The following is a 24,060-nucleotide window of genomic DNA, read 5'->3' on the forward strand; positions in this document are numbered from 1 at the left end:
AATGAAACACGTATCTGAGCCTCATATTCCACGCCCAATACCTTTCACAGCGGTATTACTGCTCCCAGCACCCCTGCAGCCCGAAATAGCGAACAGGAATTCATTGTCAATCCTAGCGTTTTTTTGCATCATTAAGGGTATAAAGTGATATATAAATGCTACAATATAACAAGTTATTTTGGAGGTAACGAATATGCTGAAGTTGCCACACATGCATAACAATCCAGAAAGATTTGCACTCACTATATGTGTTGTATTGTGCAGTGAATTGAGCTGCTCCAGGCGATGCATGGCTGAACTTCGTTGTGGGGCTATGCATATAATTGTTCGTGTGGAATAAGTGCATCCCCATTCTAGCTTGTGCTGTATATGTTGATGAAGAACAATGAGGTGGGCATGGTTTCTATGCTATGCTGGTTGCACGGAATGCACATTGTGAAACCCTGTGGTTGCTCTAAATCCCCGAGAGGAAACAGGGAGTCTGGAAGAAGGGAACAGAAAAAACAGGAAGGGGGCAAAAAAAAGATTAGCATGCTCACCGCCTCTCTGCCGTGCTCCTGTCCTCTCCTCTCTTCTATTCTCTGGTGCCTTCCTTTCTCCTGGCTATCTCGCCAGGAGAAAGGAAGGCACAAGAGAATAGAAGAGAGGAGAGGACAGGACAGGAGCACGGCAGAGAGGAGAGGACAGGACAGAGCACGGGAGAGAGGAGAGGACAGGAGCAGAGAAGGAGGCAGTGAGCACGGGAAGGAGGCGACGAGGTTGCACCTTATGTAATTGTTCACACTTGCATGCAGATGTGATATCTATAGGATAGCGTTTGTGAGGCTTGTGGTGAACTGCTGATATGTTCCACCATTCAGAGACGAGGTCCGTGTGTGCTCTCGGGCATTCATCTATCTATACGTGTTTGTGTTTACAGAGTTGCTGCGGCGACGCGTTTCTAAGGTGAGTTTGCAGCACACAGTGCAGTAAGTAGTGAGACGTGTTCGATGGGTTTGTTATGGTTACATTCCTCATATAAATGGGTTATTATAAAGTACACCTACACTTGTGACTGGCAGAATTGGGTGGTGTACACATTCTTGATTCATTCAGCTCCAAGAATATTCGATTATGCCGAGACAGTGCTGGCCTTGCCGTGAGGCAGTGGCGTGTGCTTTGCATTGAGAGGAGTGACGCGGTGTTTCGTCACTGGGTGAATGCTTGGAATGGTCAGCCTGCTATCTCGGGGGTTGTGCACCGGAGTTCATTTCATTGGCATGGAACAGGCTCGCCTGCCCGGTGCTACAGTCCGGACGCCCGCCCAGCCCGGAGTGGAATCGACGCGCAAAAGGGGTAAGAAATAGCGGGTGTGGGAAGCAGGACCGAGGAGAACCCGCCTGCCCCGCCACGGCCCACCCCGCAAAAAGGCTCCTGCTTAATTGGTTGACTCTAATAATTTCTACCCCCTCCCCCCACTGGAGATCTGTTAATGGTTAACTTGGCTCCCATTAGGATTCCTCAGCTCTCAATCATGGGACTTATGGGTACACAGCCCCTCCCCCACAGCGCCCACCTTCCAGGCATCTCGCATGAAGGCTGCAGCTACAAGCAGAATGGTAATGAGCTTCTTCTCCGACTGAGCACCAGGAGAAGGCCCGTGAGTCATACGGGGATGCTGCAGCTGGAGCAGAGCTGTGCTCTCTCCAAACAAGGCCATGGGCAGCGCTGGACAGAGGAGGGAGCACTATAATAGAGGGGGCACAAGAGCCTGCAATATGATATTTTGTAAGTAGAAAAAAACAGGTGCCAGGTGGTATTACTGCAGCTTCGTGTAATTTTTTCTCTCGCCGGAGAGCAGGGAAACAAACAAAAAAAGACAAGAGGAGGAAGACGGCCCCGGTTACTGGAGCTGGAGACTTTCTTGGAAAGCCGTACCTCTCCTAGGGACGAGGACTGCAGAGCTGCTGGAATCTTACCCAGCCTGGGAGAGGGATGTTAGGCTCCACGTCAATTAGTCAAACCATAGTGCTCTCAATGATGTGAGTGGCTTCAAGGTCCTGAACCTTACGATTTGATTGATCCCAGCCCCTGTGCCACGTAAAAGAGTGCGGCCTCGGCATCCTATCATTTATTCCGAGCTATGGGGTGCCAGAGAACATGCATGCAATGGTGAGGCAAAATTTCGGTCACGGATGCAACAGCAACATTCAAGGTGCTGTTACCCTGGATGCCACCTATTCTTGAGGGTGGACCACACCTTCATGGTTCAAACGGTGCTTTTTACTGTGCCAGGCATGGGCCGTTTCTGCATACCCGCGGGGCTCACGGGTGAAGACAGCCTTTCATGATAACACGATCCTGCCCTTTTCAGAAGAGAATCAGGGTCTTTCATGTTACCAATGCCGGTATCCCACCATTCCAAGAAAACCTCAGCATTCACAACTGAAAATCTGTCTTTCATGTTACCCGGGCCCTTTCCTGCCCTTGAAAACCCGGAAATCTAAAGCTCGCTACCAGCCCTTCCCTGCACATTTCCTGCCCTTCCCTGCAAATCTCAGGGCCCTGCCGATCACAACTAGCCTTTCGTTGCTTTCGTAGCTTAGATTGCACATCTTTCTCCAGAGCACCAAGGGCCCTTGGCTCTTGACATGGTAACTTAGGTAGAGAGTGGGAGATCCCGAACTTCCCATTAGAACCATTAGTGCCAATTGTGCAAGGTCCTGGGGCACAAAACAACACTCGCTGTAGAACCCCATGTTCATAGCTGGATACATGGCCAGAACCTGTCATCCATTCCTGCAGAACCTTAGAGACCCCATGGGCGAAAGCCTGCCTTTCATGGTGCTGGAGTCTTGATTACACACTATCCTGGAAAGGCTGGAAGCTAAGGCAGGAGACTAGGCTGCAACTCTCTCCGGAAAGCCCAGGCGATATCTAGGAAAGTTCTTGAGTTTCTGCAATACCATAAAATCAATGGCTCAAGATCCTCTCTCCGTGGTGCTGAGATCAGGTCGCAGATGGCATGCTGCTGATCCTAGGCTGCCATTCCAGAAGATGCCCCAGGGCCAGGGTTAGAGATACGCCTTTTGTGGTACTGATGTGGACTGTTGGCTGATATTGCCTCTCCTATCCTAGAAGAACCACTCAGGCTTGAGGTCCATGGTTCAGGACAATGGGAGAACTGGTTTAGCCCTGGGGTCCAGGTGCCCTCTTCAATAAAGAGCATGACACTAGGGCACTCCTAACAAATCCTTACGGAGGACCATTTTTAGTATTCTTTTTACAGTAAGATTATAATCCCTGCAGGGACAACCTGAGTCTCATCCCGCCATCTATGTGTAAAGCAGAACTCCAGCAAACCCGCCTTGAAGACATTCAAGTATATACCTTGACTTTAATAGCCCTGCCACTGATCGCTTGTTATGTGACTGCTCCAGTTTCATATCTTACAGTCCACCTTTACCAGGTTTCACTAGCATAAGTTGTCATCTAATGCATTATGATCCTTCTGGTTATTCATGCGGGAAAATATTTCCTTTCATTTGTGTAAATACTTATTACTGGATGCTTCCTAAACACTTCCGCCTAGTATATGACTTAGCCATACGCTGCAAGGGTCACTTACCAAGGGAACACCGTGCAGAGGCACTGGATGGCCTCTTCTCCACAGGTCAGGTAAGGACATGGTCTATAGGGCCCTCAACACAGACTTCTGCCAGTAGCCCTTGCTCGGGGAATGCTCCAGATAGAGCTGATGACATTCTCTGCATGTTGCTGTGGCGATGGAGTGCCGGCCCACTGACTGCAGAGACACAAGGGTCAAGGCAAGCACTACATGGCGCTTCAATGCAAAGCCCAATACCCATAACTCGGAGCACGCCTAGGGCCGTACCGCAGGCGGCGTTCTTCACAGTTCTGTGCATCTGTCAGGCATGTGGCATTTTAGAGGCGGGAGGCTCAAAAATATTTGCATGTGAGCGCCATTTTGCGTTATGTCACTGGACCCCCTCCCCTCGTGGCACACAGCAGAGGCCTATGTGCAGCACGTCTCACATGGTGCAGCCAAGGCTCAGGACATGTCCTGTTGACAGTTCTCCATTGAAGCCCCACCCTTCGCCGCCCACGCCCCGGTGATAGAGGCCTCGCAGCCTCCACCGGTACTCACCGGCGATGCCTCCCGAGCTGCGGCTTCAGCTGCCTGCGCTGGGCTCGCAGGTTCTCACGCTGCAGGGCAGGATGTGTAAGATGATCCGGCCGAAGACTGCCGCTCCTCGCAGGCTCTGAAATGATCCTCTGCTCTCCGCCTTCAGTGCTGTCACTGTCCGTAGCTCTCCGGTCCTGTTGTATTACGGAAGCGGAATGGGGCTTCGCCTGCTGCCCCTGTGTGGACGTGTAGCCGATCCGGTGTGCAGTGCCTGTTGTCGGCGCCTGGGCTCAGGGGTGCTCTTCACACTGGGGCCGATGAACGCTCCTCTCTTCGGAGTCCCGAAGGTAGATCCACTGCCCATGCTCTACCCCGGAAGGCAGGGGAGGCTGCTCCGCGGTCCCTTTCCGTGGCTACAGATGATCCCCTGCTTTCAGTGCTGTCTCTGAAGCTCCCGAAGCCACCACTGCCGGGAATGGCGCAGTGCTGCTGTTGTCACGGCAACCAAGGGGCGGGAGGAGGATGAGGTTGGAGGGGAGCGAATTCTGGGAAGAACGTATTATACATTCTATTAAATATACAAAAAAGGCAAAATCCACCTCCTTCCGCACACGTTAAAAGTACAGCGCAGCTTAAATCAGATCATGCAGCCTGAAGCCAGCAGAGGCACTTTATGATAACGACAGGGCCCACAATGACCCTTCAGGCAAGAGACCTCCTCTGGACCACCGGGGACAGGAATGACCTTTTCACAGAGGTAGTGCTAGCAAGAATCTCCGTATACTGCACAGAGCATAGGTCACAGGCAGGGCCATTCCACGCCAACAGAGGCACTACACCACTCCAGCCAGACAGAGCTAGGCTGGGTACAACAAAACGCCCACTATAGACTGATCAGAAAAACCATTCCCAGACAGGGCCTCCCTTTACAGTCAAGGTCATTATGGAGACCCCTATAATAGAAGCTCAGCAAGGACTTCTGCATCCATGCTTGTCAGCAAGGAACCACCCCACGAATGCAGGGTCAATAACTCTCTTACAGGCAGGGAACAGCAACGCTAGTTCTTAATGTCAAGGACTTGCCCCTAAGGAAAGGTCAGCAAGTTCAATGACTAGTAGAGCCAGGATAAACAAGGACCTTCATTTCCAGCTAAGGTCACAGCAAGGACCTACCAATAGTTACATACACAGCAAGATCATAACCATAAACAGGACGCGTCAGCAGGGATCATACTTTACAGGATTAGTCAGCAGCCACCCTCCCCCGAATACAGTAGAGTTTGCACATAGGCAGGGTCAACGTGGACAAAAGTATCTAGATAGGAAAAGGTCAGCAAATGCCTCCTTGTACAGTCAGAGAATCAAGGAACTTCTTAAACATTGTCAGTAAATTTAACAACAGTGGTGGGATCCATATTTTTGCAACGTAGGCAAGAAACTTGATATACAGCCAGAGTACACATGGGAGTAATGGCAAGATCAGCAACGGATTCTCAAAGCACGATAAGACATTGAGGACATTTACAGAGAGCTAGGACCAGCAGAGGCCTAATCATACAGGTAAAGTTACTGGAACCTCCCAATACAGGCAGAAGCGGTCTCACCAGATGACCAAGTTAAGGCTCTTTTTTTGGCTTGATGGATACTCTTTCTAGTGGCATATTCCTCACCTTAGAATTTTCCCCAGTGCCAGGCTGGATCTAGAGAATTCTCTCAGCAATGCCCCAGTACACTGATAGGTAGTTCCATGTGGTTCTGCATTATTACTGTTCTGCTTTGGGAGAAATGGACCAGGGCAGCATATAAGCCCAACCCTGGTGCACTGATGTTAGTTTCTTAATCTTTCTCCTGCAGTGCCCTCCTTGAAGGGGAGCACTACAAAGAAACTACATTTGCCCCTCCTCGCAAGCATAGCTTATTCACCATTCTTTTGACTGTATGACTTGCATCATAACATACCACACATCTGGAACCTATTTTTTCTTGTCATTTGAGCAAGCAATGGAAGTTCAAGTTCCCTTTCTCTAATCCCATTTGCTTCTTTCTTCTCATTTCACCCCCGCTGCAGTCTCAGTGCTGCTCCTCATTAATCCCGACATGTTTGTAAAAGTACTGCAAGTGCTATATTTGCTAGGCTTTGACTTAACAGCAAATATTAAGCGTTTGTTCTGTTCTATTTCTTGAGTTCCACCTGCTGCATGAAAGACCAGACCTTGGCCCACAAAGGCAGCATTTATAACAATGGAGAAGGAACAGGATGCTGCACTCAATCAATAGGCCTTTGAGGAAGAAGGTGTATTTACTCTTGATTGAAAAGGACAAGTATAATATTCTGGAAACCCATAAATCTGCTCCCTGAACTGCTACGGACCCCCAAAGGGTTGGCAGTTTTTGATCCGGTTCCAACTCCCGTGGAAATCGAATTAGGCCTAAGTATGTGTTTTCATTTGAATTCTGAAACTTCCTTATTCTTTTGACATTTTGTTCAGAGATTTTGAAAGTATTTGAAAAAGAAACTATGCCATTCATAAAGACTGAAAATACTGAACTCAATGAACAGTTTTGAGATACATTGAGTTTGCTTTTCCTCCAATGTTTTGTCTTTTACCTTTTTTAAACAATGCTTTACAATCAAGTCATGGTAAAGCCAACATCTTTGGATTATAAGGGTAAAACCTACAGGCTTTGTCAACACACAGCGGTTAGGGAGGCACGGAGAAGCACGGAACACAGCATGCAAGTGTGCAAGCTATAAAGGGGTGCACTTCACTGTTAAAACTAATTTTAATTTATACACAGTTTTGAAGAATACAATAAGACAACTACCACCCACACACAGCCTCCGCAGAACAATATTAACCCTATTTCACGATATGCTATACTGCACCAAACTTGAATTTTTAGCATCCACTTCCAAACCCAATTGTCTCATACACCGTTTTTAAATATCTATTTAAGAATATTAATAGAGTAACACTAATCACTTGCACTAATTAAAATTAGTGATAGTCTTAAGTATACATATTTCATAGTCCCAGGTTACAGCTTTTTCAAAGGCGCTTTTCTAAAGAACACACTTGATCCACAGGCGAACTCTCCGTTTTCCCACCCTCCACCCACTGTATACTATTTTTGAGCTTCATTTCTCCCCCTGCTCCCACCCTAAACGTTTGGCTCCTGGCTGATGTACAATTGTGGCAAACAAACTGGCTATGATTCCTCTTCATGTGCATTGTCTAACATATATCCACCACTGCTCTTCACATTTCTTAATAAAGTCCCTCATTTGGGAGTCAATGTAGTTGTATGTCACAGTGGAAAAGATTTCTACAATGCGCCTTACCCTTTATCAATAACTCCTTAGCATATTGATGTGTGAATGGAAGGGCACCCAGAGTATAGAGCTGTCTTAAGATCAGTGGAGCCATCTTTGTAATATTAAAGTTTCATGGCTGGATTTGCGAAGTTTAAATTTGAAGATGAGGCTCTGTAATTGACACTGTCTGATCTATTGCGAGTTAGTTTTTTTTCCGGTTCTCAATTCAAACGCAAAAAATTGCGAACATCAAACAAGGAAAATCTTGTCTTTTATAACCAGTTGATGATGCTGAAATGGTAAAGCAAACGTTCATGTTACAGGAAAGCTGACAGTTACCAAAATGGTTTGCATGTTAAGTGTTTTAGGATGCTGTTTCAAATAAAACAAATTATACAATGTAAACCAATATATTGTTTAAAGGAATCTCTACTGCAGCACAACTTTTTCCCGCCAAAGTTGCTCAGAAAAAATCTTTGGTTATTTACTTTAATAATACATTAAAACCATTGGCTATAAGTCAGTTTTTTACTTATTCTAGCTACTACTAGATGTGTTAAATGTCTTCCATATATTGACAACGAGTTCTATGGCACAGCTTAAAGAGCAGAGAGGGTACAGCCTTCCGTTACATGCGCTACACAAAAATACAAAAAATAAGACATTATTTTATCTGCTGCCTGTATTGACTAATAGTTGCCATCCCGCCTTCAATACGCCGCCGGACCCAGGGTTGTCGGCTAAACCGCTGTGTTAAATCTCCTCCGCAGAATAGCACCTGAGTTACGACGCGGCCGCCCCCTAAGGTTGTAGGCCTGAGGGTGTGTTCGGATGATGTATAATAAAGGTCTTTAAAAAAAAAAGAGCAGTGGGGGGCATGGCGGTGGCCACCATCTTAGAGTCAATCTTCGTCCTACTCTTCCCTTTCTATTGCCAAGCAACTCAAATTACCCCTTCGGGGAGTCATCAACCCCCCCTCCCACTGGAAGGAGAGTTATGGGGGGGCGGGAGGGGGGGGGGGGGGTTGGCTTTTACATGTCAACCAGGCATGCAGTTACCTCAGGCCAATGGGTCCTGCAGGTTGTCAACTCCTCCTGCAGTTCCTCATGCTTTCACTCTGACCTAAGCATATCATGCCTCCATCCTTGCCAATGTGGTCCAGTCAGTGCTGGACAAAGGAGCAATAGAGGGAGTCCTGGTAAAGGAGAATGGTAGCTGGTGCTACTCTTGCCACTTCTTTGTGTCCAAAAAAGTCAGTAGGATCAGACTGACTCTGAACCTAAGTTTCTTTAACACTTTCCTTCAGTGGGGCAAATTCAGGATGCAGACTCTGGCCTTGGTCCTCTGCGCCTTAGATCCTGGGGATTGGAGAGTATTCTTGGAGGACAAGTACTGTGGAGAAGCGTGGCTCAATGGTTAGAGCGGCAGACCCTGATGCAGAGGTCTGGCCCGGGACCAGGGTTCAATTCCTGCCTCGGAGGCTCTTGGACTCAATCTCCCCGGACCTGATAATTCTCGCCTCGGTGCCTAGTCTAATCATGGGTCCCACTCTGTGACTCTGGGCAATAGCTTGCTTAATCTCCACAACGGCCCAGCAGCGCTTGGATGCCTGGCTTCACCTTGGGGGTGCCCAGGAGTGGACATCTCACAGGAAAGCCAGGAAGGGTTCCACAGCGGTATGAATACAGCGATACGAGACCTCAGGGTAGAAGTGCGCTATATAAAATACAAACACACACACACACATACTTTTATGTACCAATCCTGCAGTACCACAGACAGGACCTCTACTTTGTGGTAGGAAAGGACCACTTTCAATTCACCGCCCAGCCGTGGAACTCACCTCAGCCCTCAGGGTGTTTACAAGGATGATGCAGGTAGTCGGGGTCCATCTACGCAGGTCAGGAATGCACATATTCCTGGCCCTCGACGACTAGCTGTTGAAGTTGAGCTTATCACAATTGGTTGTGGACAACAATCTCACTCCTCTCTTCCCTAGGATTCTCCACCAATGCATTGAAAACCCGCCTTCACCCACTGCAGAGGATTCCATTTATAGGGGCCATTCTGGAAACGGTAGTGTTAAAGGCCTTTCCACACCAGCAGTGAGTGTGAGGCATTCAGGATACCATCTATATGTTTCAGGCTCAGTTCTGTTTTCCCCAGAAGGTTCTAAGGCTTCTTGGTCCCCTGGCAACCCATGCGGGTCAGCGTTGAACCTTCCATCTTCAATGGTCTCAATGCCGTTCGTATCTCTCAGACAATATCCATGTGTCAGACCAGGCAGCTCGGGACCTCAATGGTTGATGTAGTATTCTGACCAAGCTTGTGGAAGGCTGTTCTCCCTATCCCATCCGGAGTTCAGAGTGGTAATGATTCCTGGCTGGAGGAGGGGGCATCTACACGAAATGGAGATGACTGGCCTCTGGTCTCCATTGAAGCAGAGGCACAAGATTAATCTTCTGAAGTTGCAACCCAGTTGGCTCTCAAGGTCTTTCTGCCTTCTATACTGTCCTGTGCAAGTCACAACAAGTAACACAATCACAATGCAGTACTACAACAAACAGGGCATGGTGGGGTTACATGCACCGTGTCAGGAGGCACTGAGGTTGTGACGCTGGCTGGACCGACAGGAGAATTCCTCTACTATCAGCCATCACGCAGGATGAGGTTCCGTGATTCTGATCCCGTTCAATTAAGGTCGTCGTATCAAGAGGATTTTGGTATCAGCGGACCGCAAATGACGAGTGCGGTATGAATGAGTGTTTTCGTCATAATCGATTGATGGAAACACTATGTATTCAGGGATTTCTTTCAAACCTACGGGCTCCATTTTGTGTACGGCAGCCATTTTGTGGTTGCCCTCACATAGGCCGATGACTGCGGCCGAACGAGTCTTTGGGACACGTACACCTTTAGCTGACTTTTGTGTGACCTGAACGAACTGACTCCCTTGCCCGAGGCTGACCTCGTTGAGCCAGTTCCTTGTTAGGCAGCTGGTCAGATAGAGATTAAAGAGCAGGACATTGCTGAGTTTATGGTACACGCACACACCCTTCTATCTTGATTCTCATCTGTTTCTGTTCCTTCTTTTATGGCTTATTTATGGTTTCGGTTGAGGTCCTTTTATTATGGGTTTGTCCGGCCTGTCCGAGCAAGAATGTTGGATTTTGCCTTGTCATTTCTGGTGGGCTGGACAACTGAAAGTGGGCTTGTCGTTATGCGATACTTTTGAAATGTCACTACGTGATTGGATAGTTTGCAAATAATTGATGCTAGTCAGGAATGTGATTTTTGGCATAAAAGACGATGTCTCGCTCTACTAAATTGTCCAGTCTCTGGCGAACCACCCGTGTTGTGCTTCGTAGACCTCTGTTCCTGGTTGCAGCCAATAAACTTGGTCTTTGACGTCACCTAGAAGTCTCCCGTGTCTCTGTTTGCCAAGACAGGTGAACTCGAAGACTTCGGGCGTTTTCCCTGGTGCCGCTGGGTTCTAAAACCCGGTTCTTCAGTTGGCGCCCAACGTGGGGCGACTTCAGCGGTACCCGTCCAAGCCTGAAGATCGTGAGGAGCTTCGTGTGAAAATTCTGGAGGAAGGCCTGCCACTTCATTGACCCCTGTATGTCGTCGTGGTCCGAAAGTCTTTGCTGCGAGGTTCCCCGCTTTCCGACGGCTACGAAGGACTGCTGCCCTGACTGTCGCCCTGTCTTGGAGCCATTAGATGATTTGTAAAGCGAGACAATAGACGGGTCTTCTGGCGACGTCATCGATATTTCAGTTAAGTATGAGTGGAGCATCTCCCAGTCCTTAGTTTTGTTTTGGGTATCCCCTTGGGATCTTTGATTTGGGACTTGCAAGTTTCAAAGCCGAGGGACTTGTGTATTTACGAGGTTATCGTATTCGATATTCCCTTGAAGTTTGAAGCTAGACTAGAGAGCGAAGATGCCTGGTCTTAGCAGACTTGGAAATATATTTTGTTGTGGTTGTAATAGGGATTCCCGATTGGAGGACTCGTGTCCGGTGCCTCCGATTGGAACTCCGACCTATGAGCTCTATTTAAAACATGGCGTGGGCCCTATCACGTATAATGAAGTATGGATCAGATACACTAGGAAGGACGGTGTCCTAAAATGGCCCCAATATGGTAGTTATGACACAGAGATTTTAGATAATCTGGAAGTCAAACTGTTCAAGAAGAAAGCCCGGCCGGCGATGTTTGACTCTTTCTGCCTTTGGCGAAAGGAAGCCAAACAGAAAGAAATTAAGTTAGCGAAGAGAAATAAAAGATAAAGAGGTATTTCTGTAATGCAAGCTGCTATGCAGTTTAGAGATAACGAAGAAGAACAAGAGAGTGAACAGTTGCACATACAACATAAAATGGCGATTGATAAGTGTTATCCAGCTTTGCCACCTCAGCTGCAAGGTGCAACGAAGGACCTTGAGAAAGATCCTTTGATGGCACATTTGTTGAGTTCGCCACCCCCTTATGTGCAGGGTGCTACAGCACCTCAGCCACCTTTAGTTATGCAACCTCCGGTTGCTTTACCTTGTTGTTCTACAACCGCCAGCACCTCTTCAGTTGGCTCCTGTTCCTTTGGCGCAGCCTTCTCAAGGGCCGCCAACTTTGCTACCTGCTCAGTCTCCAATTCCTACGACTTTGTCTCCTGTATTGTCTACGTCTTCTGATACTCCTTTTGATACTGCTCCTATGCATACTTTATCTCATTCTCTGTTTCCTCCTGTTCTTTCGTCAGCTTCTCCTTCTGTTGGACAATGAATGACTGATACTGTTACTGGTCTCCTTTCTCCTCTCTTTGGGTCATTGGGTATGACCCCTGTGTCAGCGCGTACACAGTTGTGTAGTCAACTGCCTGGTCCCGATGAGCGGGAAGTATTGGATCACTTAGCGCGCAAATGGGTTACTTATACTTTAAGATATGAATTAGAGTCTTTTATGGATGTCTTCCGTCAATGGGAAGCACCAAAGCAGAGATATGTTTTCGAGAAGATGTGTACTTTCCTTCGTGAAGAATGGGAAGATGGCGATTTGGGACAGACTCCGCCTGAGTTGTTCCGTGTACAGTCTGAGTTTGCGAAGGGAACTATAGTGGGTGTTGACGTTGAGAGAGCAGTTGCGACATTGTTGTCGTTTAGGAGTGAGTCTCCTTCTCGGCCGTTGTTTGAGCCTGATCCTTCAGTTAGGAGAAAAGTGCGACAATATCCGATGAGAGAGGTTCCTCCGGTGTGGAAAGATGCAGTTCAGGGTGATGCTGTTGCGGGCATTCAAGCTGTACCGGCTCATTTTCAGCGTGTTTGGGTACATGTTCCATGGAAGCGAGTTGAAGTCTTGGCCCTTAAGCAGTCTTTGCCTGATCCACGTAAAAATCCTGCAGGGTACTATAAGGAATTATCACAGACTGCAGACTAATGTATTATGAATTTAGCCGACATAGACATGTTGTTTGGGAATGTAGTTCCACAGGCTATATGGGGATTGATTCCTCATACGGATCATGCGCAGGAGTTAGGTGATACATGGGCTAATATTGGTGCTGCAGATGGCAGACAAGTTGGTGGTGCTAAACCTGAGCCTTTAGTTGCAGAACTTCCGGGTAGGATCGTTAATTATATGAAGACTTTGATGCCTGCTGTGAGTGTCAACTGGGACAAGTTGTCTGCATGTAAGCAGAAGAAAGACGAAAGTGTGTCTGACTTTTTCACTAGGTTTGAAGAGACCTTTGTCGACCATAGTGGTCAGGACATGAGTACGGAAGGTGGTCAACGGTTGTTCGTTGATAAGTTCGTGCATAATTTGCTTCCAGAATTGTGCAATAAGTTGAAGGATTCTGAGAGTGCTTGGGCTGTTTCTTCGTCAGCACAGATTTTGGCTACTGCACAGTACTACGAAAATAGAGATAAGGACGAGAAAGATAGAGCTGACAAGAAGACCAAAGAATTAAAAACAAGGTTCTTTTGCAGCAAGCGGATCCGCTTCGCAATAATCAGCGTGATTATTAGCAACCTCAGCAATATCAGAGAAACCCCCAAAGGTTCGAGTCTTCTCAACAGCGTTTTCCTGTAGGCCCTAATCAGTGTGCGTATTGTAAAGAAGAGGGTCATTTCAAGAATAGTTGTCCGGTTCTGTTGCAGCGTACGAATGGTGCTTCTGGTGTGGGAGGTCGAGGTGTTCAGCAAGCTCCTAGAGGTAGAGGACGTGGTGTGTTTCCCCAGAATGCGTGTTCCTTGCCTCCACAGAATTCGATCAATAGCTTTGATCAGCAGAATGGTGCGTCTGGTAGGACGGCTCAGTACTATGCGGACGACTACTATGTCGAAGGTGAGAATATGGATGGTAATGATTGCTAGGACAGCCATAGACAAAGAGAGGGAGTTGTTTCAGTTCCAGTAGATCAGAGTGGACCTTATGTTGAAGTGATTGCATCAGGTGTGTCAGAACCTTTTCTGTTGGATACTGGTGCTGCAAAGAGTTCTATTATGCACTCTGAACTCCCTGGCGCACCTTTGTCTGGCTTAACAAATGTTTCAGTAGGTTTTTCTGGCGCCCCGGTTACTAATCAGATTTCTAGTCCGTTGTCTATTTCTGTTGGCCCTTGTGAATTCGATACAAAAGGGGGTGGTGATGGACGGAGCATCTGAATCAATCAAACACTCACACCCAGTCAAAAGATCTGGGTTTAATCCATCACCGTTCTTTAGCCCACTCTGCCACCCCAGTTCAGACATGGCTATATGCAAATCAGTCTGACCCTGTGCCTCATGGGAACAGTCCAGCCCGAACTGCCAAGCCACCCCTTTTGTACCGCTTGTGAATTCGAAGCACCCCTTATTCTGACGACAGGTTGTGGTGAGAACTTGTTGGGATTAGACTTGTTGAAAAGATTGTATGCGACGCTACATTGCTCTCCTTCAGGAGTACAGCTTACATTGGGAAAGAGAGTGATCTCTCCGATGTACTTATCTAAAGTTCAACTTCCAGCTGAATTTTCTTCTCTTCTCGATTCTCTTTGGGCTACTGGTCCTAATGATGTGGGTCTTTTGGAGATCCCGCCGTACGTTGTGACGTTGAAAGCGAATGCTAGATTGCCACGTATTCCCCAATATCAGATTTCCAGTGATGGTGAAAGAGCACTTTTAGCGATCATCTATGATCTGATTGAGAAAGGTGTGATTGAAGAGACGAGAGGTAATGTGTGTAATAGTTCAGTTTTAACTGTTCTGAAACGTACTGATTCTTCGCAACCTCCTGTATATAGGTTTGTTTACCAGGTATCACCGCTTTACTGACTTTGATTCTGGCTTCAGCCACGTGGTTTTTGGGGATTGACTTGAAGAATGCTCTCTTCAGCATCCCGATTGCCGTGGAGAGTAGAGATATTTTTGGCTTCTCTTTAGGAGGCCGAAGTTTCCGGTTTAAGCGCGCTCCTCAAGGCTATTGCGAGAGTCCATCGATCTATAGTCAGGCTTTGAAAACACAGCTTGATTCGATTGTTTTACCTGATGGTGCTGCCCTTATTCAGTATGTCGACGATTTGTTTTTTGCTGCTGATAATGAAGAGATTTGTAAAGAGGCTACTTTGTCGTTGTTGCGTCATTTGTCTGATTTCCATCATAAGGTGTCTCTTTCGAAGTTGCAGTATTGTCGACAAGAAGTAACCTACTTAGGTCACCTCTTATCGAAGGAGGGAAGAAGATTGACCCCAGAAAGAATTCAAGCTATTGCGAAAATGAGTGTGCCAACGACACAGAGAGAAGTGCGTGCTTTTTTGGGTATTACATCGTACTGTAGACAGTGGATCCCTAATTTTTCTCTTCTTGCGAAACCTTTGATAGCTCTTACTGTTAAGGATACTCCAAATCCTATTCCTTGGACTGACAAATGTCAGAAGAGCTTTTCAGAATTACGTGGTGCGTTGTGTTCGGCTCCTGTGTTGGGTACTCCCAACTACAGTAAGCCTTTTACACTCTATGTCCACGAGAGAGAGGGATGTGCATTGTCAGTTTTGACACAGCAGTTCGGCGATAAGCAACGTCCATGTGCGTATTTCTCGTCGACTTTGGATCCCGTAGCTAGAGCGGTGCCGAGTTGTTTGAGAGCTACAGCAGCAGCGGCTGTCTCTAACAGTCTGCTGGTTTTGTGATGGATAATACATTGATTGTGATGGTTCCACATGCAGTGGATACCTTGTTGAATCGGACCAAGACACAGCACTTAACCAGTGCTCGGTTGTCAGGTTACGAATTGACACTCTTAGCGAGTCATGTGCATATAAAGAGATGCAATACGTTGAATCCAGCTACGTTGTTGCCGATTTCAGTTGAGACAGATGTTACTGAACAGCATGATTGCTTCCTTAGGACAGAGGAAGAAACAAAAGGGAGAATAGACCATAGGGACACTCCTCTTGCAGAGTGTGATGGTACCTTATGGGTTGATGGTTCGTGCTTTAAGCTTCTGAATGGTGATACGACTGCGGCATATGCTGTTATGACTTTGCATACAATTGTTGAAGCTGCACGTATCCCACATAATCAAGCAGCAGAGTTGATTGCATTGACAAGAGCGTGTGTGTTGTCGAAAGGGAAACGAGTGACTGTTTACACTGATAGCCAGTATGCGTTTGGTGTGTGTAACCGGGACCCCCGTGTGAGCCCCGCGCTAAGGCGAGAACTGACCATGTGTGCCCCCCCCCCCTCTTCTCTCCACAGGCCGCCCATACAGCCAGTTGGACCAGTCGAGAAAGATACAGTTGTGACGAGGAGGAAGACGGGCCCTTTAACTGGACCCAAGACTTGGCCGAGGAGGTGGAGTCAGAACAGCGCATAAAAGGCGTTACCGAGAAGACACCTGTGTGTTATTTCACCGGAGGAGCGGTCAGTGAGGAGCAGGGCGGAGTGGCGGGAAGCAGCGAAGAAGAGTGGAGAAGCGGAAGAAGCAGCGAGGACGAGTGGAGAAGCGGAGGAAGCGGAGGACGGGAGAACATCGAGGAAGAGTGGAGGATTGGAAGGCGAGAGTACAGTGACAGAGCCAGGTGGATAAGTGAAGACTGCATAGCGGACGAAGAGGATCCCTCGACCCAGGACCAGAGAGGGCGTCTGACCGGCGGAGAAATCCCGGATAGCCCAGAGCAGTCAAGAGGACGAGACGGGAGAGCAGAGGATGACCAGGACACGCCCGGAGGCCAACACCACGATCCGCCCAGCCGTACGCCAGGAGGGGTACGGCTCACTGAGGTGCGTAATCGTTTCCTGGGGTGGTTTAAAAAGCGAGCGAGTCGCTTTAACTAGACAGCGCCTTTTTCCCCTTGGTGAAGTCCCGAGTTTTTCTACACTGACTCAAAGCCCCCGCTTTACTTTATTGGGTCTTTAAGTTGGGTTCCTGTTTGGGGTAAACGCTGGGTGGATCCTTCTCTCTTCCCCCCCCCCTCCGCTGGCGTTTAGGTTAAGTTCACTTTAGGGGTTACTCACTGGGTGGTTCCTTCCCCGTTGCCTGGAGTATTTTTATCGATTGTACAAACCAAACTGATACCGGACTCTCTTTTTGTTTCCCCTTCTCGGTGCCGGCGAGGGTGGACAGCGCGGAGCCTCCGGAGCCCAGCAGAAGGAGGAGCCCCGTCCGAAGAAGAGAAGAGGGAGTGATCCGGAAGACCAGGCGAGAACGGAGCAGATCACCTCGCAGAGGAGCGGTTCGACGGACATGTACCGATTCATTGTATGACAGAATAAATCCTGGCAAAAGAAAGACACGACTCCTGCCTTTTACTAGTCCCGCTGTTATAGTGTGGCTCATAGTTTTGGATGTTTGTGGAAAGAGCGTGGGTTCCTGACTTCGCATGGAACTAAGATTCAGCATGGTCAGTTGGTGAATGAACTTCTTGAGTCGCTTACTTTGCCGTTGCAAGTTGCAATCGTGAAATGCAGTGCGCATAAGAAAGTTACTGATGATGTTGGTCGTGGTAATGCGTTTGCAGACGAAGTCGCGAAAGAAACGGCAAGAGATGTGATGAGTCGAATGTATGTTGCGGGTCCGGCAAGATGGGTTCCGGATAGAAGTATGTGTGAAGATACGATAGAGACCGTGAAGTCCATTCAAGCTGAAGCTACAGAGAAAGAGTTGAATGAATGGACAGAAAGTAAGGGTAAATTGGATTTGAATGGTTGTTGGATTGAGTTGTCAGAGCATCAGCGATGGTTGTTACCCGATGCGTATGTGCTTCCAGTTGTTACCATGGCGCATGGAATGGCTCATATAAGTGTGAAAGGGATTTGTAAGTTGTTAGCTCCAGTATGGCAAAATGTTGGAATTCCTAAGTGTGCAGAGAATTTAGTTAAGAATTGTATGGTTTGTTTGATGTACAATCCTGGTAAGGGAACTCCAACTCCAGCTGGTCATTTTGCACCTCCGACGTATCTGTTCGAGGCTTTGCAGCTAGATTTCATCCACATGGAGAGGTGCAACAACTTAAAGTATGTGCTCGTGGTTGTTTGTGCTTTTTCAAGATGGGTAGAAGCATACCCTCTGAAAGATAATACTGCCTTGTCCACAGCTAAAGCTCTTATTAAGGAATTTTTCCCTAGGTATGGATTGCCGAGAATGGTCTGGAGTGACAATGGGAGTGAATTTGTGGGTCAAGTGATGAAGAGAGTGTGTGATGGATTAGGAATCCGCCAAAAATGTCATGCTGCAAATCACCCCCAATCAGCTGGTCTGGAAGAATGCTATAATGGCACCCTTAAGCTAAAACTAGCCAAGATTCAGGCGAGCTCCGGTCTACAATGGCCCGATGCCTTGCCGTTAGCAATTCTGTCCACAAGAATGACCGTGCATTCACGAATGGGACTTAGTCCCTACAAAGTTGTTTTTGGTCGCCCGGCGAATATAGGGGGAGTGCCGCGGCCGACCAAATTCAGTGAGATAGAGCACCCTGTATTGCTTAATTACCTTTACGAATTGACGGCTAAATTGCGTGTTTTGCACCAACAGGTTCATGATACATTGCCACAAGCATCTGAAGATCCAGGACATGCTATCAAACCTGGCTCTTGGATCTTCGTGAAAAACTTCCAGCGGACCAAGAACGAGCAGCCCCGCTGGATCGGACCCTACTTGGTGCTGTTATCCACACGATCAGCAGTGCGAGTGCGCGGTAAAAAGAACTGGATCCACAGCATACATTGTAAGAGGGCCCCTTTGCCTCTGCCGTACTACCGGTGGGTCCAGGATGGTATTCCTGACTCTGAGACTGAAACCGTGCCTCGTTTTTTGCCTTTTAGCAATGCACGTTTGATTGGAACGAACACTGAACGAGAAAGCGACGATCTTCTGCAAGAAGCTGTGCCTCCGTCAAATCGTTTGGATACTTATGAACCTGAGCTTTTGTTTCGAGAACAGACATTGCCTGGCAAAGGCCGTTATAATTTGCAACCAAGAGTCGTGGGACTAATAAAAAAATAAATTCTTTCTTTGCTATTTTTTTAAGGTTAAGCTCTCCTCCGAGGAACTGTTTTGATTTTTGTTTTTCGAACCGCCATCCTGGTTCAGCTGTAAGGTCGCGGTGCAAAGACTTTGGAGTGCAAGCCGAAGACACTAGGTCGACGGTTCTGGTTGGTCTTAGGGCGTTCCCTGGACTGACAGACGCATTCCTTAGCACGGAACACCCAACCGCCGCGAACAGCACGGTTAGAGGATGGAGTTTTTCGAGATGGAGAGACCTGTTGAAAGAATGAACTTCAAGAGCAAAATATGTACTGTAATGAGCAGAAAACGTTTTTTAATATTATGTCTGTTTATGTTGTTTAGCTTAATGATGTTTTTAATAGGATATGTGACATTCTCTTTTCAAGTGGCGTTTGTACCCACTACACGACCTATGCCTCCTCCTACTGTTTCTTCGCATTCTTTTCACTCTCTACCCGAACATGAATCTTTTAGTAGACTAGAATTCGCTAATAATTCCTTTGTTCAGCTTCTGCACCAACACCAGCTAGTAGTGAACACGACTAATTGTTGGGTGTGTGGTCTTATGCCTCATACTACTGATAAAGGTATTCCTTACCTGGTTTTGCCTTTTAGCTAATGGTTCTGTGTGGGCATACAGAACGATGTTCATCTATGCTCGTGAAGTTTACCCCCTACATTCTGTGAAGGATAGTCCGAATGACTAGTGCTCTAGTCAAGGGTATAGTCGACATGATTAGAGGAATTAGTTCCTATGAGACTATCCCGAGAGATGAGACACAGGCATATATTTGATGGAAGGTGACTGGATATGGAGTTAGTCTGAGTGTTAACCAGCGAGCGAAAAGATCCTCTCCGATTTGGATAGTGCCCCATCAGGGTCATTATTGTCTGCAAGGTAATGGCAAGAATCCGAGAGCTCAGTTAGGGAAGAGCATTTGCACAGAAACGTATGTTTTTGCGTCCCAGTCTTCCCCATCGTTTCTAGCAGCTAAGGGTACCTATTTCATCTGTTATGATGGAGCGTATACATGGTTGCCCCCTGATTTCTCGGGCACATGTTTTGTCTCGTTCCAGTTGCCTCCTACGTATACAGCTGCGGCAGATTACCACAAGACGAGAGTTGCTAGAGGGGTCTTCAGTAAGGAAGATACTGCAGGACAAGAATTAGGAGATTTTTTGAAGGGTTTTCTGCCGTTTTGGGGACCTATGGCTAACAGCAGGAACATTCGACAGTTGACGACAGTGGTTGAGTCCACCATAGTCGAAACGGCCGGTGCCCTTAGTAACTTGACTGCTGAGCTCCAGTCGGATCGTCTTATGACTCTACAGAACAGAGTTGCGTTAGATGTCATACTTGCAGATAGAGGAGGGGTATGCAAATTGATTCAATCGAGCTGCTGCGTTTTCATTCCAGACAACGCTCCGACAGTTTTCCAAGCCATTTCCAAGTTACATAAGATCTCCGAGTCTGTACATGTGGACGAAGGAGATTGGTAGTTAATGGGATGGTTTTGGGGATTGTTATCCACCTGGGGATGAAAGATTCTGACGGTCATTGGGATGATCTTAGCTATCCTTTTCCTGTTCTGTCTCTGTGTGCAGTGTGCTCCTGCTATTTGTGGCCTTTGTGCTACTTTGTGTGCAAGGAGACCTGTCCAGAGAGATTTGCTAAGTAATAGGATGATGCTACAGCAACATCTTGATGATCTGATAAATATAGACCTGGATTCAGACTGACATGAGTTTGGGTTTATTGCCTATGTAAGGGCAAAAGGAGGGTCTGAGGTTCCGTGAATCTGAACCCGTTTAATTAAGGTCGTCGTATCAAGACGATTTTGGTATCAGCGGACCGCAAATGACGAGTGCGGTATGTACGAGTGCTTTCGTCATAATCGATTGATGGAAACACTATGTATTCTGGGATTTCGTTCGAACCTACGGGTTCCATTTTGTGTACGGCAGCCAGTTTGTGGTTGCCCTCACATAGGCCGATGACTGCGGCCGAACGAGTCTTTGGGACACGTACACCTTTAGCTGACTTTTGTGTGACCTGAACGAACTGACTCCCTTGCCCGAGGCTGACCTCGTTGAGCCAGTTCCTTGTTAGGCAGCTGGTCAGATAGAGATCAAAGAGCAAGAAATTGCTGAGTTTATGGTACACGCACACACCCTTCTATCTTGCTTCTCATCAGTTTCTGTTCCTTCTTTTATGGCTTATTTATGGTTTGGGTTGAGGTCCTTTTATTATGGGTTTGTCCGGCCTGTCTGAGCAAGAATGTTGGATTTTGCCTTGTCATTTCTGGTGGGCTGGACAACTGAAAGTGGGCTTGTCGTTATGCGATACTTTTGAAATGTCACTACGTGATTGGATAGTTTGTAAATAATTGATGCTAGTCAGGAATGTGAGTTTTGGAATAAAAGTCGATGTCTCACTCTACTAAATTGTGCAGTCTCTGGCAAACCACCCGTGTTGTGCTTCGTAGACCTCTGTTCCTGGTTGCAGCCAATAAACTTGGTCTTTGACGTCACCTAGAAGTGTCCCGTGTCTCTGTTTGCCAAGACAGGTGAACTCGAAGACTTCGGGCGTTTTCCCTCGCGCCGCTGGGTTCTAAAACCCGGTTCTTCAGTGACACTCGAAAGCTAGAGCATAAAAGCTCAGCAGGTCCCATCTAGCAGACAACACTAGTGGTTTTTTTATTCCGGAGGTGGTTAAGGGTGAATGTGCACAATGAGGTGTAGATCATTTCACCACTTCTGAGAACACTCATTGTGGAGCTTTTAGCAGTCAAAAGATTCCACTTCAAGATTCCCAGGGTGAAGCGTATTAACAACTATCATTTTCTGAAGGTTGTCAGGAGGGACAATAGCTTTAAAACTTTTACTAATTGTGATTACTTCCATCTGCCACATCTGTGAACTTCAGAAAATGCTAGTGCAGCCACCATTAAACACCTTTCCATGCAATTTAGTGCGCAGGACTCCAGAATCCTTACTACCGAAAGTGGTTTCGCCATTCTATGTTGAGCAGTCCATCACTCTCCCTTCTTTCTTCCCTCTGCCATAGCTTTCTACAGAGAAGGCGGCTTCATTTACTGAATCCCAGACCAGGGGGTTCTTAGAGTTTACACCGATCGGAATAAACAGTACTGAGTGGATGACCAATGATCTGTAGGGTTCTCTAGTGATAAGAAGGGAAAGGAAGTCAATAAACAGACCTTATCCAAAAGGATCCTTCTTTCCATAAAGATGTGATAAGCTTTGGCCAAAAATGAATTTCTAGAGGTATTTTGGAGCCCTTCTACAAGACCAAAGGCCAACAACGAAGCTTCGCCTGGGGCTGGACACCTGCCAGGTGGCTACATCGGTGTATGTTCACACCTTCATCCGGCCTTATTACCTTGACTCTTAGCACTGCAAGAAATGCTATTTTGCCTGCTCAGCCCTGCAAGATTTTCTAGTGTAGTCCACTCCTCAATGCCTTCACCTCTTGGAAGGTTTGGCTGTGGTATCTATTCAAAAGGTGAGTAATCTGTGATTAGAACTATCCATCAAAAGAACAAGTTACTTAATCTTTGGTAGAAAAGAATGCTAACCGACCCATCCTCTTCCTGTTCTGTGGACTGGTTACCTGGATGATAATAAGATACCAAGTTAGATTTTGCACATTGTCATGTTTTATCACGAATGCTCTACATCTGAGGGAGTAAAACGATTGGTTTTACACCGACGTAATGGCAAAAGGGAGGTGCCTAAATATTGCTCTGTGCCTTCACTTCCAGGGGCGTGCTGAAATCGCACCAGAGTCTGATGGCGCCAACTACCACACATGAGAACAATTGCTAGAAAGGTTTCTGGATCAAGTCTGGGACCTGGTAATAATTCAAGTGGTGAGGAATCTGTGGTTAGAATAGAGTATCCAGCAGAAATATCACTACAATAGGTAAATAAGTTGCTTGTGAAGATTCTAAGATCTCACTCCTCTAGCAAAACGTATCCGACCCATCTGTACTAGCCATATTCAAGATTTTAATCATGCCATTGTTACATGTCAGGCCTTAAAAGAGCCTTTACGTCCTTTATTTTAAAAAAGCAGTGTCAAATCTTCAAGTGAGGTTTTAAATTTTATACAGTCTTCCATATATGAGACAGTTTGATAGGTATTGTTAAATGTTTAAAATATTTTTTTCTTTCTACTGATTTCTTGAGTTTTAATGGGTATGTTTTGTCATTGTGTGTTGAGAGGATCTTAGCTGAGGTCTAAAACAATAAAGATTTTTGATACTTTTGGACATACACGAAACAAAAGAGAAAACAAATGGGGATATAGGAGAATTTACTCCCTTAATAGAAAAAAGATATACATATAATAAAAACAGAGTTGGTGGCTTTACCCTATTAAAGAAAAAATATTTTTAAATTTCATACATCATTCACAAAAGGCAAAGTCTTGTGTAGGCCATGAAAACCTGCTCAACCCTAACAAATGGTAGTTAACAGCATATTACATAGCATGTCTGCATATATGGTTTATACGAAGGTATTGTTTTCTTGTGTACTTGTTTAAAACAAGATGTTAAATTTGGTCAATAAGGCAAAATCCACACACCACATTGCTTGTTCCATTGGTGGTGATGTTGTCCATGACATTCTGAACCAGCCACCCCTTAATGGATGGCAGGAAGGCCTTGACTGCTAATAACACCAGTAGGATGCTATGGAGGTGAGTCTCTGCCCGATAACAGAGTCCTCTGTGATGTACCTGTCACACTGTAGACACTGGGTGGCGTAGAGGTGTCTTCTTTTGGTTCAATTGCAGTCAAGCAGCCACCACTCTAGACCTTTTGCAGTCTCCTCCAAAACCTGGATGGATTCTGACAGGTTTCCCTGGTGCTGCCCACAATGAGATTTCAAATATCACTGCAGAACCTGTATGTGCCACCTGGCATGGTCAACAAGCAGGAGGATAGTAGGCCACTAAGCCTCAGAGCCATCCTGAGACCCAGGACTCAAGCTGAAACATCAGGATCATAGCCCAAACATTGTGACTCGTTGATCCAAAAGTGCACAGTATCTGAGTTGGCCCCGATGAAAGGGAGCACTGCAAAAACGACAGGCGTGACTTTGGTATGTCGATCATGA

The 24,060-nt window shown here is 46.7% G+C and overlaps 1 protein-coding gene across 2 annotated transcripts in view; it reads right to left on the reverse strand.

The window, feature by feature from the left end:
• The window catches only part of TANC2 (tetratricopeptide repeat, ankyrin repeat and coiled-coil containing 2), a 2,475,706-nt gene that overhangs the window by 1,320,486 nt on the left and 1,131,160 nt on the right, over positions 1-24,060 (reverse strand). Inside the window, exon 1 of one of the 2 annotated variants that reach the window (XM_086923825.1) lies at positions 4,148-4,623. The exons of the other annotated variant lie outside the window; for it this stretch is intronic. The gene's annotated coding sequence lies outside the window, so the exon portion shown is untranslated. Of the gene's footprint in view, positions 1-4,147; positions 4,624-24,060 lie in introns of those variants that run through there. 2 annotated transcript variants of the gene reach the window in all.

This window comes from Lissotriton vulgaris, chromosome 5, assembly GCF_964263255.1.
Source record: "Lissotriton vulgaris chromosome 5, aLisVul1.2, whole genome shotgun sequence".
Classification (NCBI taxonomy): Eukaryota; Metazoa; Chordata; class Amphibia; order Caudata; family Salamandridae; genus Lissotriton; species Lissotriton vulgaris.